Raw genomic sequence first — 16,960 nt, 5'->3', positions numbered from 1 at the left:
TGCAAACATCCATTAATAATTGGAATGTGAAATATATGAAGTATGAATCTAGGAAAATGGGAAATTGTCAACCATGAAATGGAATGAATAAAGATCAATATCCTAGGCATTAGTAAGCTGAAATGGACTGGTATTGGTCCTTTCGAATCAGACTATCATATGGGTTACTATGCCAGGAATGACAACTTGAAGAGGAATGGCGTTGTGTTCATGGTCAAAAGAACATTTCAAGACCTATCCTGAAGTACAACACTGTCAGTGATAGGATAACATCCATATGCCTACAAGGAAGACTAGTTAATACAACTATATTCAAATTTATGCACCAGCCATTAAGGCCAAAGATGAAGAAATTAAAAATTTTTACCAGCTTCTGTGATCTGAAATTGATCAAACATGCAATCAAGATGCACTGATAATTCCTGGTGATTGGAATGCAAAAGTTGGAAACAAAGAAGGAGGATCAGTAGTTGGAAAATATGGCCTTGATGATAGAAACTATGCCGGAGATCACACGACTAAATTTTGCAAGACCAGTGACTGCTTCCTTGCAAATACCTTTTTTCACCAACATAAACTGAGACTAGACACATGGACCTCGTCAGATGAAATACAGAGGAATCAAATCAACTACATCTGTAGAAAGAGATGATGGAAAAGCTCAATATTATCAGTTAAAACAAGGCCAGGGGCTGACTGTGGATCAGACCATCAATTACTCATATGCAAATTCAAGTTGAAACTGAAGAAAATTAGAACAAGTCCACGAGAGCCAAAGTACGACCTTGAGTATATCCCACGTGAATTTAGAGACCATCTCAAGAATAGATTTGATGTGTTGAACACTAGTGACCGAAGACCAGACGAGTAGTGGAATGACATAAAGGACATCATCCATGAAGAAAGGAAGAGGTCATTAAAAAGACAGAAGAGAAAGAAAAGGCCTAAATGGATGTCACAGAGACTCTAAAACTTGCTTTTGAATGTCGAGTAGCTAAAGCAAAAGGAAAAAATAATGAAATTAAAGAACTGAACAAGATTTCAAAGGGTGGTTAGAGAAGACAAAGTATTATGTTGACATGTACTGGAAATAGATGACATGAGCTGGAAATAGAAAACCAAAAGAGAAGAACACATTCAGCATTTCTCAAGCTGAAAGAACTGAAGAAAAAATTCAAGCCTTGAGTTTCAATACTGAAGGATTCTATAGGGAAGATATTAAATGATGCAGGAAACAACAAAAGAAAATGGAAAGAATACACAGAGTCACTATACCAAAAAGAATTGGTGGATGTTCAACCATTTCAGGAGGTAACATATGATCAGGAACTGATGGTACTGAAGGAACAAGTCCAAGCTGCACTGAAAGCATTGGCAAAAAACAAGGCTCCAGGAATTGACGGAACACCAATTGAGATGTTTCAACAGACGGATGCAGTGCTGGAAATGCTCACTCATCTATGCCAAAATATATGGAAGACAGCTACCTGGCCAACCGACTGGAAGAGATCCATATTTATGCCTATTCCCAAGAAAGATGATCTAACTGAGTTTGGAAATTATAGAACAATATCATTAATATCACATGCCAGCAAAATTTTGCTGAAGATCATTCAAAAGTGGCTGCAGCAGTATATCAACAGAGAACTGTTAGAAATTCAGGCCAGCTTCAGAAGAGGACGTGCAACCAGGGATGTCATTGCTGATGTCAGGTGGATCCTGGCTGAAAGTAGAGAATACCAGAAAGATGTTTACCTGTGTTTTATTGACGATGCTAAGGCATTGGACTCTGTGGATCATAACAAATTATGGATAACATTGCAGAGAACGGGGATTCCAAAACACTTAATCGTGCTCATGGGGAATCTATACATGGATCAAGAGGCAGTCTTTCAAACAGAACAAGGGGATACTTCATAGTTTTAAGTCAGGAAAGGTGTCTGTCAGGATTGTATCCTTTTACCATATTTATTCAGTCTGTATCTGTATCATATACATATACATATATGTATCATATAGTCCAAGAAGCTGGACTATATGAAGAAAAATGGGGCATCAGGATTGGAGGAAGACTCATTAACAACCTGTGTTATGCAGATGACACAACCTTGCTTGCTGAAAGCAAAGAGGACTTGAAGCACTTACTGATGAAGATTAGAGACCACAGCCTTCAGTATGGATTACACCTCAACATAAAGAAAACAAAAATCCTCACAACTGCAACATCATGATAAATGGAGAAAAGATTGAAGTTGTTCAGGATTTCATTTTACTTGGATCCACAATCAACACCCATGGAAGCAGCAGTCAAGAAACCAAAAGACACATTGCATTGGGCAAATCTGCTGTAAGAGGCCTCTTTAAAATGTTGGAAAACAAAGATGTCACCTTGGGGACTAAGGTGTGCCTGACCCAAGCTATGGTGTTTTCAGTTGCCTCATATGCATGTGAAAGCTGGACAACGAATAAGGAAGACTGAAGAAGAATTGACGCCTTTGAATTGTGGTGTTGACAAAGTATATTGAATATACCATAGGCTGCCAAAAGAACAAACAAATCTGTCATGGAAGAAGTACAACCAGAATGTTCCTTAGAAGCAAGGATGGTGAGACTACATCTCACATACTTTGGTCAGGTTATCAGGAGGGATCAGTCCCTGGAGAAGGACATCGTGCTTGGTGAATTAGAGGGTCAGTGAAAAAGAGGAAGACCCTCAATGAGATGGATTGACACAGTGGCGGCAACAGTGGGCTCAAGCATAGAAACAAATGTGAGGAAGGTGCAGGACTGGGCAGTGTTTTGTTCTGTTGTGCATAGGGTCACTCACTATGAGTCGGAACCGGCTGCACCTAACAACAATAATGATGTTAATGAGGCAGGGTTAGAGGCAGTTATGTTAATGAAGAAGGACTCAATCTCCAAGATTAGATTGTATCTTGAGTCAACCTCTTTTGAGATATAAAAGAGAGAAGAGAGCAGAGTGACAGGGGACCTACTAACACCCAGAAAGCAGAGCCAGAATAGTGTGTTCTTTGGCATGGGGTCCTTGCTCAGAGAAGCTCCTAGATCAGGGAAGATTGATGACAGGGACCTTCCCTAGAGCTGACAGAGAAAGCCTTCCCCTGGAGCTGGCACCCTGAATTTGGACTTCTAGCCTCCTACACTGAGAAAGAATAAGTTTCTCTTTGTTAAAGCCATCCACTGGTGGTATTTCTGTTGCAGCAGCACTAGATAACTAAAACACCCTGTGTACACAGCTTCTTCTGCAATTCTCCTTTCCCTCCCCACTCCTTCCAGTGTCTGAAACCAATGATTCAGGTAGATACGGTTGACCACTCAAAGGTTCATTGAAATATAAGGAGAATCAAAAGCCAATGCAGAGCCAGCACTTTAGGAAAAGGTTACATTTTTATAAATTATGCCTAGGGAGAAACTGTCTGAAATCTAATCCTTTAGCAACAGCACTTATTAATGTTTTTCAAAAAACTGACATATAACCTTATAGAGAAGTTCTACTCTGTAACACATGGGATGTCCATGATTCGGAATCAATTTGACATCAACTTTTTTTTAAAAGTTTTTGTTTAAAACATGCAAACATATCAAATTATTCAATAAATCTATATTGCAACATTGTAATTGTAAAAGATCGAAAGCCAATTAAATGTGAATTGTTGTGGCTCATAAAAAAAAGAAACAAAAAAAACATAATTTACATACAGTGGAAATGCTCTGATTTTTACATCAGTCAGTTTTGATGAATGCATATCAAGACAAAATAGCTTCATCACCCCAGAAAGCTCCCTCATGCCTCTTCCCAGTCCATCACCATACCTACTCCACCCCCTAAACAACCACTGATCTGATTTCTATCGCTATAGATTGATTTGATCTATTCCAGAATTTTTTATAAATGCAATCATATAATATATACTCTTTTGCATTTTGTTTCTTTAGCTCAGCATGTTTTGAGATTAACTCATGTTGTATGTGTCAGTAGTTCATTCCTTTTTATTGCTGAGTAATATTCCATTCTTTGGCTATACTACAATTTTTGTTTGTTTTTAAAATACCTGTTCCTTTGCTGATAGACATCTGGGTTGTTTCCAGTTTTTGGCTATTGTAAATAAAGCTGCTATGGACATTTTTACACAATGTTTTATGTAAGCATATATTTTCATTTCTCTTAAGAAAATATCTAGAAGTACAATTGCTGTGATATCCTTTTGTATCGTAACCCCCATTCCCATTTCACTCCAATGCTGATTCTTTATTGCACCCTACTCATCTGCCTCCAACTTCTAGGCTGCTGCTCCTGGAGGGTCTGTATGACTTGGCATTTGTTTTATTCCCAGCAGTTTACACAGATCCTAGCACAACCAAAAGACCCTATTTGTTGACGAATTGATGAATGAATGCAATGCGTTTTCCAATTTTCTCACTTGACAAATGCCTATCTGTCTTTCAAGACCAAAACCAAATGTCACCTCCTTTGAGAAAATTTTATGAGTTACCTCAAGAGTTAATTGTTCCTTTTCTGTGTCTCCTTAGTACTTTGTACATTTCTCCACTAGAGAAAATGTATGGTGATCATTTTTTTTTAAATCATTTAGTCTAGATTGTGACTGCTCCCCTCTCCGGTTGGGGTATGAGCTAGTTCTTATTCTCTGTCTTCAGGTGCCTAGAACGAAGTGTGGTCCATGTTAATTGTGACTTAGTTTGTTAAATGGATACATAAAAATGGGTTTCTTAAATGCGTTCTTAAATGTCTTTGTTGAATGATTATATAAAATAGTTTACATTAATGCTGCTTTTATTTACATGATTAATAGCATGAAGAAATACACTCGTAATGGTATGTGTGTATAAATGTGTGCATGTATTTTACTTCCTAATCATGTAGGTAATTGCAGAATTTGTTTAGGGCAAAGATGGCAACCATGTGGACATCTGCCACCATTTTTCCCTGGTGTGGCCTTGCTCAAAAGAACAAAAACAAAAACAAAAGCAAACCAAATCTGTTGCCGTTGAGTTGATTCCGGCTCACGGTGACCCCACAGGACAGAAGAAATGGTCCAAAGGGTTTCCAAGGCTGTGATCTTTATGGGAGCAGACTGCCACATCTTTCTCCTGTGGAACAGCTGCTGGATTCTAACCACTCACCTTTCAGTTAGCAGCAGAGTGCTTAACCACTGTGCCACCAGGGCTCCTTGTGACCTTGCTAAACCATTCGATTTTTTTTCTTATTGATCCCAGGCATAGACTCAGAATCCTACTTTCTAATGATAAGTCCATCATTGGATTAGATTTGTTGAATGAAGTAACGATTATTTTCCTTCCCTAATCTGATGGGTCCCTGAGACAACAAACTGGGAGGTCCTTGCTCTTGAAGGATAACACCTAGAGGGAGGATTCTAATAAGCAGACACTCTGCAGAGTCCTGTCTCTCAGAGCTTAATCACATTTGCATTTGGCTAGGATAAGGTGGTGCAAACGCAAACTCCAAACTGTCAATCAACTTGGACTTCTTTTCCAACGTTTCCTAAATCCATTTCTTTTTTAAAAACCTTTGAATATTTTTTTAAACAGAAAAATTGTACAACTAGTTTTTAAACAATTACCATGTTTTCTACCTATATACGAACACTATAATTGGCTACCTAAAATTGTTCATTGCTGAGAACCTAATTTAGGAGGTGTTCATGTGAATGTGTGTGTCTCTGTGTAAGCAAGCATATTTATGCACTGAGGTGTTCCTGGGATTTGGAGGAAAAAAGAGGAAAGATATTTATTAAAAAGGTATTTTATATTGTCCAGTTTTTACCTTTAAAATGCCAGTAGAAAAATTTCTGAAGCATATAGATTTCTGGCGTGTAATTATCTTCAAAACAGAATTTAACCTCACCAGTTATAAATTTGAGTTCTTTCTGAATTAACCATGCTGGCATTACCCCAGCTGCCTCCTTATGTTCACATGGTTGCTTCCAGACTCCATGTAGAATTTTATGCCTCTGTAGTATCAAATTTGTTAAGTGGCATATTTTTATATCAGTAATTTTTATAGCATATTGTTATTCCAGACTTTTACATGCCTTTAATTTATTCTTAACTTCAATATAGCAGTATTGATTTTTTTTCTTTTAAGTTGGATGGTATGAACAGTTTCATTGTGATTTAAAGTCATTTCACTACTGTCAGTAATTTGTAGTTCATTTTCTATTCTTTTGCAAACTTTAGCTATTTGGACAGGTACAACAGTAGGTATTAATGCTCCTCCAATTCCTTCTTTATATCTCTTTGAAAAAAATTTAGATAATTTATTAATATGATCAAGATTTTGTGGCTCTGATGACCTCGGATTACTCGTGGTGCTTAAATGCAGAATAGTTAGAACAGTTTTCGCTGCAAATCACATAAAGCCTGGTGAAGTTTCCTTAAATCATATTTCCTCTTCTAGTAACAAGGAGTAAATTGACCATGCTCTTTCTCTTCTGTACACCAAATATCAATGTCTTTTATGAAATGAGATTACTGGGTCGCAGAGTTGGCTTTAGGAAAGATTTTTCGGCAGTGTCCTTTCTCAGCTGTCTAGGTACCGTGTTTCTGTGGCTGTCAGGATTAGGCTTACAGGCAACGTGAGTGAAGGAGGCTGATGAGGCATGCTTTGGTTGCTGTATAAAGCAAGTTTCCCAGTGCAGCAATCAAGAGACTGATTTTTTTCCCCTTGGATACTTTGTTTGCAATTGAGATAAGTTGCCACCAGGTTAATGGTGGTACCCTAGTTACTTAGCCGATGATTCAAATAGCTTTAATGGGAGACCAGTTCAGAGCATTTATTTTCTGTTTTAATTATAGCATTCTTTTTTATTGACACGGAATTATGACCTCATTCATGGAGGTAAAAATAAAGAAGGAAAAATTCAACTAAAAATCAGGTGTCTTTGCTTATTTTCAGTCTGCGTCCATTCATAAACATCATATTCCATAAACAACAGATTCCATTACTACTATCTATTGCCAAAAGTTTTTCATCCTCCCTAACAGAAACTCAAGGAGCCCCGGTGGTACAGTGGTTAAAGCGATTGGCTGCTAATGAAAGGTCAGTGGTTTGAAACCACGAGCAGCTCCTCAGTAGAAAGATGTGGCAGTCTGCTTCCATAGAGATTACAGACTTGGAAACTCTATAGTGTTGGAATCGACTCACCAACAGTGGGTTTAGTTTTTAACAGAAACTCACTACCCCTTAAGCGATAATTCTTCCCTCTTTCTAGCTCTTGGTAATGACTGATGAACTTATCTCCATGCATTTGCCTAGTCTAGATATTTCCAGTAAGTGGGATGGTACAATATTTGTCCTTTAGTGTCTGACTTATTTAGCATAATGCTTCCAAGGTTCGTCCATGTTGTAGCATGTATCAGAACTTCATTTTTTTATGACGAATACTTCATTGTATGTATATACCACATTTTGCTATCCATTCTTCTGTTGGTTTGGGACATTCGGATTGTTTCCACCTTTTGGCTATTGTGAATAATGTTGCAATGATATACAGTAGTGCATTGGAATACAAGTATCTGTTTGAGTCTCTGCTTTCAGGTCTCTTGGGTATGTACTTAGGAGTGTAATTCCTGGGTCATATGGAATTTGATGTTTAACTTTTTGAGGAGCTACCAAACTATTTTCCACAGTGGTCGAACCATTTTACATTCCTACAAGCAAAGCACAAGGTTATAGTAGCCTTATAAAATGAGAAAATGAATTGCAAAGTATTTTCCTATATATTTTTTGTTGTTGTTTTTATTGTGCTTTAAGTGAAAGTTTAAAATCTAGTCAGTCTCTCATACAAAAACTTATATACACCTTGCTATATACTCCTAATTGCTCACCCCCTAATGAGACAACACATTCCTTCCCTCCACTGTCTCTTTTCGTGTCCATTCGGCCAGCTTCTGACCCCCTCTGCCCTCTCATCTCCCCTCCAGACAGGAGATGCCAACAAAGTCTCCTGTGTCAACTTGACCCAAGAAGCTCATTCTTCACCAGTATCATTTTCTATCCCATTGTCCAGTCCAATCTCTGAAGAGTTGGTTTTGGGAATGGTTCCTGTCTTGGGCTAACAGAAGGTCTGGGGACCATGACCACCAGGGTCCTTCTATTCTCAGTCAGACCGTTAAGTCTGGTCTTTTTTATGTGAATTTGGGGTCTGCATCCCACTGCTCTCCTGCTGCCTCAGGGGTTCTCTGTTGTGTTCCCTGTCAGGGCAGCCATCGGTTGTTGCTGGGCGCCATCTAGTTCTTCTGGTCTCAGGCTGATGTAGTCTCTGGTTTATGTGGCCCTTTCTGTCTCTTGGGCTCATAATTACCTTGTGTCTTTGGTGTTCTTCATTCTCCTTTGCCCCAGGTGGGTTGAGACCAATTGATGCATCTTAGATGGCCACTTGCCTAGCATTTAAGAGCCCAGATGCCACTCTCCAAAGTGGGATGCTGTTCTCCTATATTTTAACTCTAGAAGAGTTTTCATAAATTTGGGATTATCTTTTTCTTGATTTTTTGGTGGAGCTTTCTAGTAAAGCCATCTGAACAGGAATTTTCTTTGTGGGGGGACTTTATACTTCTGATTCAAAATCTCTAGTGTTACAAGACTATTCTGGTTTTCTATATCCAGGACTCCAGTTAGATATATGCTAAACCTTTACACACATACATACCTTTTAACCTTTTATTTTTTTATTTGTCCCTCTGTGCTGCATTCTGGATAATTTCTGCATGTCTTCCAATTTACTGATTTTGTTTTCCACTGTGTCTAATCTTTTTTGAAACTCTTCTGTGGAGGTTTTGATTTCAAAGATGATAAGTTATTTTTTTCTCTTTTAAAAACATGATTTCTGTTTTTCAAGTATATTTGTCATTTGTTGAAACATTAGATGTTCTTAGTTCACGTTATGTGTATGTTAATCCAATATTTACATATTTCTGGTACTCAGTGTAAAATAAAAATGTGGGACCCCTATTCAAAAATCAGGAAAAATGCTATTAAAGGTATATTATAAGGCTTTTTCCTTTCTTATGTGATCTCTCTATTGACTCTTCATGGGACTCAGCTTCACGCATCCTCACCTATTCTTTCTTCCTTCTCTTTGCCTAAGAGGAAGGGGTTCTTTCCTCCAACCAAAAGCTAATCTTTTCATTTTCACTGTAACCCAGTGGTTTTCGAACTTTAAGGTGTATCAGAATCATCTGTAAATAGGGCTTGATAAAACAAATTTGCTGGGCCCCACTCCCAGAGTTTCTGATTCAGTAGGTCTGGTATGGAGCCCAAGAATTTGCATTTCTAAAAGTTTGAGTCCCTGCTTTCAAGTCTCTTTCAGGTCATGCTGATGCTGCTGATTCAGGGCCACACTTGAAGAACAACTGCTCAAGGTCAGGAGCCAAAACCCTTTTCCTCCCAAGGGCCAGATGGTAAATAGTTTAGGCTTTGTGGCCCGTATGGTCTCTACTGTAGCTACTCAACTCTGCCATTGTAGTATGAAAGTAGCCATGGATAATACATACATGAATGGGCATAGCTATGTTCCAATAAAATTTTATTTACAAAAACAGGTGACTGGCTGACTCATGGGCTGTAGTTTATCAACCCCTGCCCTACACCTAGCTGGATTTCCCCAGACCACCCCCCGGTATGGGCATGGCATATCAGTTCAGCAGCTGACAGGAGAGGAAACTCATGAGCCTTCAGGCTCCCTGTGTTTTGGGGTGGGTTCCAGGCACCTGTGAAAGTCTACACTAGCCATGCAAAATCCCCATGCCCTGGAGTATCCCTTGGCCAGCTCCATCCCAGAGTGGGGGTGGGAGGATAGTTCTCTCTCTTCCTTCTTCCAACCCTCCTGAGTCTGGCTTGGGTTTGTTTCTGCTGACCTCCAGGGATGAGCCATGAAATACCAGTTGGGTTGTGTCAGTGATTCCGCATACAAGTTAAATGCTGTGAGGCTTGCATTTGAAATTGACATTACTGAAATGAGCCAGTTCCGAAAGACCACGTTTTGTATGATTCTCTTTATATTAAATGTCCAGAATAGGCAAATATATAGAAACAGAAAGTAGGTAACTGGTTGCCTAGGGTTGAGGGAGAGAGAAATTAGAAGTAAATGCTAATGGGTGCATAGGTTTTTTGGGTGGGAGGTAATGAAAATATTCTAAAATTAGATTGTGGTGATGATTGTACAATTCTGTGACTATACTAAAAACTACTGAATTGTATACTTTAAATAGGTGACTTTATTGTATGTAAGCTATATCTCAATAAAACTGTCATTACCTGGTCCCCAGAGCTCTATCTTTGTTTCTAGGGGCCAGATCCCCTGCAGGGGTTTAATTAAACTAGCCACTCAGGGATTCCTGCCTACAGACCAACCAAAGCACAGGGACAAATTTGCCTTTTCTATGGCCCCTCTTTTCTAAGAATTCTTGTCAATATTTAGTGAACAATTCCTGCATTGTGAAAGTATGAAAGCCAGGGCAGAGAGAGAAAAAGAGAATGGTGAGGGAGAGAGAAAGAGAGAGAAACAATGGTCCTGGGTTAGAGTATAATTTCTATCCCCCTCAATGATTGTCTCTGACACCGTATGAATTAGTAATTTAAAGTCAGTTGTATTCTTAGCAAACCAGTTCACACAGTTATACTCTTTTATACATCTTTCTGCTATACAGTTAGAATTGTATTTCTTGATGAAAGAGCAAGTAAATTCTTACATATGAAGTACTTTATCTCCAGACTTGTTTTCCTCTTGCTCTGCTTACCGTGAAAGAAGACCAGAGAAAGAGATAAGAGGGTATTCAGTGATGAAATAAATGAAACTGATACACCTGATGTGTCATATTGTGACCTATGGGCTCTAAAGCGCTCACATGAACTCATTCCTGTGGTGGGAAGGGGTGGGAGCCAAAGAGGACTAAGTAAAGAGGTGGTGGTCTAGGACAGGGAAAGGAGAAAATTGCTAGGGTCGTGATAATTTCTGTCTCATCACCATTTACATCACAATAGAAAAACTGGCAAAGTGTAAAGCCATCATAAAAAGATAACTAAAAATGTGTGATAGACATGTATATAAAGATTTAACTCACTGGTAAACAAAGAACCTAGTTAAACAGGTTTACCTATGAGTTTGGCAAAAGTTAAGGTTATCATACCCAGTGTTGGTGATGCTGTGGGAAACAGGTAGGCTCATATGCTGCTGGTGGGAGAGTGAAATGTACTTCTAGAGAGTTTGGCAAGTTAACGCAAGTCTTAAATATGTGCATATCAGCAATTCCACGTCTAAGAATTTAGCCTGAGAAAATAATCAGACAAGCTGTATATACAAGGATGTTCACCTCAGTACCCTTTATAGGAGAAAAATAGCAACAATGTCCAATATCAGGGAACTGGGTAAATAAAAGGATGATGTAGCTCTATATTGAATTGAAAGATATTTACAATATATTTTTTGGGTGAATTGGTCATAAAAATGAAAGAATAGTGTGATTTTTTTTGAAGGATATGCATTAAAATGTTAGCATTAGTTATTATTATTTTTGACTGGTAGAATTATGGGTGGTCCTTTATACTTTTCCATGCCTCTGTTTCTAATTTTCTCTTGGTAAACACATATTACTTGGATATTAAAGCAATATTAAAAGTAAAAATATTTTCCAATTTGATAGGCAAATCAGCCTCTTGATTTAATTTGTTTTTTGATTCCTAATGAGTTTAAATAATTTTTCATGTTTATTAATTACTTGTAATTAATAAAATGTAAATAGGACTAAATTAAAAGTCCTGTCTTTTCAGAAGGGATGTTACAGTTGAAAGGAAACTCAGCACCTTCCAGTCTGAAGCTCCCATTTTATAGATAAAGGCCAATAAGTCCAGGGAGGTTATAACAATTTGATCAGATTTGAGACAGCTATGGCCTATGTCTCTGACTCCCAGACCATTGAGCTTTCTGTTATAGTTTGCTGTCTGTCTCAGATCGGACTCCTGGTACCTCATATATGCTTCCCAGCAATATTAAGTGTTCTATTGTATCAACTGAGAATAATTGGTAATCATCAATCAGCTGTGATTCATGAAAACCAATGATTAATTTTGGAGGTGATTTTTTAAGATGGATGTTGATTTACACAAATTTTGTGTGTGGGGAGCTTAAGAGGGGTGTTCATTGTATACCTAAGTCTGTGCAACAGAGGGAAGAATTTCAGGTTTGGTCATAGGACCTGAGTGTGACTACAGCAGCACCATCCCTAGCTGTGTGTTCCTGGGCAAGTTACCTAGCACCTTTTGAACTTCTTACATAAATGATCAAGAATATCTACTTTGCAAGATTGTAAAGAAGATTAAATGAGGTTGTAAAGAGAACTAATGTATGTAAAAGTCCAGTAAAGTGCTATATTGAATTTTATACCTCCTATTTACTCTCATTTTCTTATTTCCATTTTTTCCAAAAAAGAATTTTAGAAGGCAGATATATATGGTATGTTTATGGTTGTTGTCATGGTTTCTACTATTATGTCAACTCTGTGGGAATGTTGGGAATCAAGGTGGCTTCAGGAAGGAAGCATAAATATTTACATACAACCTGTTCCAGGGAACTGGAGGGTGGTAAAACCAAAACCAAACCCACTGCCATCAGCGAGTTGACTCTGACTCATAGCGACCCTCTAAGACAGAGTAGTACTGCCCCATAGGGTTTCCAAGGAGCAGCTGGTAGATTTAAACTGCCTACCTTTTTCTTAGCAGCCAAACGCTTAGCTACTGCACCACCGGGGGTGGGGGTGGGGTGGGTGGGTAGGGAAATCTTCTTGGGTAGGAGAGTCATCTTAGGGCTAGGAGTAAGTCTGTTAGTCAGGATGGGGTAGAATAATCATCTGGCTGAGCAATGTGATTTACTAGAGGCCAAACACCTCTTGGTCTAGAGGAAAATGTCCCTTTTACTAGAGAGTCTTCTAGGGGATTGTGATGATTAAGGTTGTATGTCAACTTGGCTAGGCCAAGATTCTCAGTGGTTTGGCAGTTATATAATGGCATAATTTGGAGTTATGTAATGATGTAGTTATCCTCCATTTTGTGATATAATGTAATCACTTCAATGATGAGGCCTGATATAATGTAATCATCTCCATGATGAGGTCTGCTATGAGCAGCTAATCAGTTGTAACGGGTGTTACCTCAGGAGTGTGGCCTGCATCCAATATATATGGATGTTCTGGAAAAGCTCGCTGGGTTTTTGTTTGCTCTGGATCCTACATCCAGCTTGTCATCATCTGACCTCTGATTCTTAGGACTTGAGCCAGCGGCTTGCCGTATTGCCAGCCAATCTTGGATTCATCAGCTTCCACAGCCTGTGAGCCAGCAACCTGCCATCTGACCTGCTGCTCTTGGGTTCATCAGCCCCTGCAGCTAAGTGAGTCAGGAGAGGCCTCCAGCATGACACCTGACCCATGAACTTGACTTGCCAGCCTCTTCAACCAGGTGAGCCATTTCCTTGAGATAAATCTCTCTCTCTTTCTTTCTATACATATATATATAAAACCAGCATATATATATATATATATATACATGTATATATATGGGTTATGTATGTGTGTGTGTATATATATATATAAAATCACTGGTTTTGCTTCTCTAGAGAACCCAGCCTAAGACAGAGATATTTAATAGTGGTCTTCAAATACATTAAGGGCCGTCTCCCTGACTAGATTATATTTTCCTTACTGTCAAGTTTATAGGTGCACAATGTAGAATGGAACCTGGGAATATGGGCTTTGAGTGAATGTTGGTTTAACTAAATGAGCAGCACTGTCACGTGGAAGAAACATTAAGGTCTCTTCTTAGAGATCAGAAGTTCCAAAGAAGCAGATTTCAGGTTATCAAGGAGAGCTGCCCCAAGTAGTATTGGCTCCCTCTGAGGTATGTCCATCCCTGAGATGGGTCCACAAGAACTTGGCTGTCCACCTAACTACTCAATATTATGTAGAGTTTCTGGCACTGAATGACAGGTTGAACTAAATGGAATCTTGACTACTAGGATTCTATCATTCAAACTAAGGGAGAGAAGAGTGAAACTCAGAACTTAATATCATTCTTTTGCTCTGGGTGGTGCTAACAGTTAACACACTTGGCTGCTAACCAAAAGGTTGGAAGTTCTAGTTTGACCAGAGACACCTTGGAAGAAAGGCCTGGCACTTCTGAAAAATCAGCCATTGAAAACCCTATGGAACATTGTTCTACTCTGACACACATGGAGTCACCATGAGTTGGAATCAAATTGATGGCAACTGGTTTTTACTGATTTTTCCACTGAATCACACTCCTTCTCTTAGAATTTCCATGAGAGAAGCCATGATGAGATTGATGTAGTTGAAAGAGCACTACAATGAGTAGCAGGAGGTTTTGAGTTATAATTCCACTTCTCAACTAATTTGCCATGTGAGTCTAGCAAGCCTTTTCATCTCACAGGGCCTAAGTGTCCTCAAGTGTGGGGGCTAGACTAGATAATCCCTAAATTCTCTTTCAGCTCTAAAATAATTTTATCCCAGGATTAGCAGGGCACCTCCTATTGAAAGATAGGACAGACTAGCTCAAACAAGACATTTCCCTGTTATGTATTGCCAGAGTACTGAGGTTCTGCTTTTAAAAATATTTTTCCCACCTTCTGATCCCATCCCTGTCTTAGCTGCTCAGCTCCCATCCTCTTTCTAGAGCCATGCCTCTATCTTGCTTTTTGGTACCTCTTACTGGGAAAGTAGGTTTAATCAGGCTGCAGTTTTACCCTTTCTTTAGCATGCCTATGGCAAGCTCTTTCTTGCTAAATTCTGCTCATTCAGCTGGTGAAGGATTTGGAGCTGTCCAAGTCTTGGAGGGTTGGGGATATCAGCATTGAACCTCAGAAAGTGGTTGAAGCTCCTTTACTTAGGGCATTAAACACCGACAGCTCAGATTTCTCAAAGAGGAACATTTTATTCTTAGTGGAAGCAGTTTCAGGTCCCAGAATGAGCCATCTACCCATTTCTCTACTTAGGTTCTTTAATTAGAGAGCTTTACCTAAATTATTTTTTAAAAATGCTGGCAAGATTCAACCCTAAATGAATTCTCATCTGGCAACATTTTTCCCCAGCTTCCACTCAAATAGCCATCAAACAGTGAGTGTGGTCTCTAATTACCTCTAGACTTTTGTTTGAACTGTTCCAAGTTTTAAAAATTTCATTTGACTCTGGTGCTTAATATTCAATTAATTTACAGTTGCCTGTATTCCACACTATATTTGACCACATATCTCATATTAATTCTGAAGAGCCTTAAAAATTGCAGTGTCATGTTAAGAACTCCTGTTAGTCCAAGGCATGTCAATACATGTTGCCAACTTCCAACTGATTCTCATCCAGAAGATTAGCAAGGCTGCCACATGGTGTTCTTTTTTACAAAATGCTATTGCCCGCATTATAGCTAGGACTCAATGTGGTGACATTAATCCCAAATCTGCAGAATGGTACTCTTAATTCTGCTTGAGTGGAGAGTAACTTGAGCTCTCTGCATAAGCCTTTTATTTTGGGAATACCATTCTTTTTTGGGGTGGGGGGCAGATACTATTCTTTGTTATGTCTAAAAGGAATCTTAGTCAGTTACTAAGAATTTTATTTTCTGCATGGAAAAATAATGTTTTCCCTATTTTTTATATTAAGATACCCAATTTCATATCATTAGTGAATGATCTTTAGCATTGATTTAGTTGCTGATTATCCTCCCCAGACATATTTTAATTATTAATTAGGAATCTATAGGAGTTCCAGATAAATGAAGTCTGTCAATCAGCCCCTGGTGAAGTCTTTCCTACTAAAATGCCTATAAAGACAAAGAAAAAAGGTAAAAATGTAAATATAAGAAAACGATAGACAGCATAATTTCAAAATTGGGGAAGAATCTCTACTAACTATAAAGCAAGATTAAGACATGTTTATCTGGGCTTTTTTCTATGGCACACCAGGCAGACTTTACTTCATGACACAGAAATCATTTGTGGTGAGGAGGGGAGGCACTGTTTCCTCATCACTGTCTGCCCATCATCCGACTCAGAGACTCAGGGTCAGCTCCAATGAGAAAACTGGGCAGGTAGGCTTTTACCCTATTTGTGTAATTTGTGAGACTGAGAGTATTGATGTATCATTCTATATTTAGAGAAATTACAATTCTCAGAAAACAACTTGGATGGTAGGTCAGTCTTAGTCAAGAGGGGTGGACTTGTGAAGGTATATTGCATTTTCAGAGGTAAAATTTCTGCAGGCAAAGCTCTTTAGGGTGGGTCAGAAACCAAAAACAAACAGCAACAACAAACAAACAAAAAAACCCACAAAACAGCCATGGTAACAGTGCATGCTGAGAATTACTAATTTTTATGTACATTGCAGATTCATAGCATCAGGAAATCAGGTAGTGTTGGTAGAGCAAGATGGCGTCTCAATAGGAGAGTGAATTAGATGAAATAACGCTGGAAACTGGACCTTGGACTAGGGGCTGTACACACTGATTGGATAATACGGAGTCAAGGGTACTTCAACTGTCCTGTCTTTGGACAAACACCAAATCTGAATACATTTCAAATTGTTTAAAGATAAATAAGGAGGGGGAGAAAAGCACAAAGGTATGTTAAAAAAAAAAAAAAAGGCTTCACTGCAAGGTAAGAAGATTATCTAGAAGACTCAGAGGAAGAGCCCATCTCTGAAATAATCTACTAGAGGATCCAAACACATTCAGAAACTAAACATAAAGTATGACCTGTTGCCGTCGAGTCGATTCTGACTCATAGAGATCCTTCAGGCAAGAGTAGACCTGCCCCATAGGGTTTCCAAGGAGCAGCTGGTGGATTCAAACTACCAACCTTTTGGTTAGTAGCCACGCTCTTAACCACTATGCCACCAGGGTTTCAGA

At 38.7% G+C, this 16,960-nt stretch overlaps 1 long non-coding RNA gene across 1 annotated transcript in view; it reads left to right on the top strand.

The window, feature by feature from the left end:
* LOC126083450 (uncharacterized) overlaps positions 1-13,511 on the top strand; it is a 71,455-nt gene extending 57,944 nt beyond the window's left edge. The window contains exon 4 of the long non-coding RNA XR_007518801.1: positions 13,318-13,511. This is a non-coding gene — a long non-coding RNA (uncharacterized LOC126083450). The remainder of the gene's footprint in view (positions 1-13,317) is intronic.
* Positions 13,512-16,960: the final 3,449 nt, after the last annotated feature.

Source organism: Elephas maximus, chromosome 9 (assembly GCF_024166365.1).
Source record: "Elephas maximus indicus isolate mEleMax1 chromosome 9, mEleMax1 primary haplotype, whole genome shotgun sequence".
NCBI classification, from domain to species: Eukaryota; Metazoa; Chordata; class Mammalia; order Proboscidea; family Elephantidae; genus Elephas; species Elephas maximus.
This window is presented reverse-complemented; position numbering and strand designations above follow the sequence as displayed.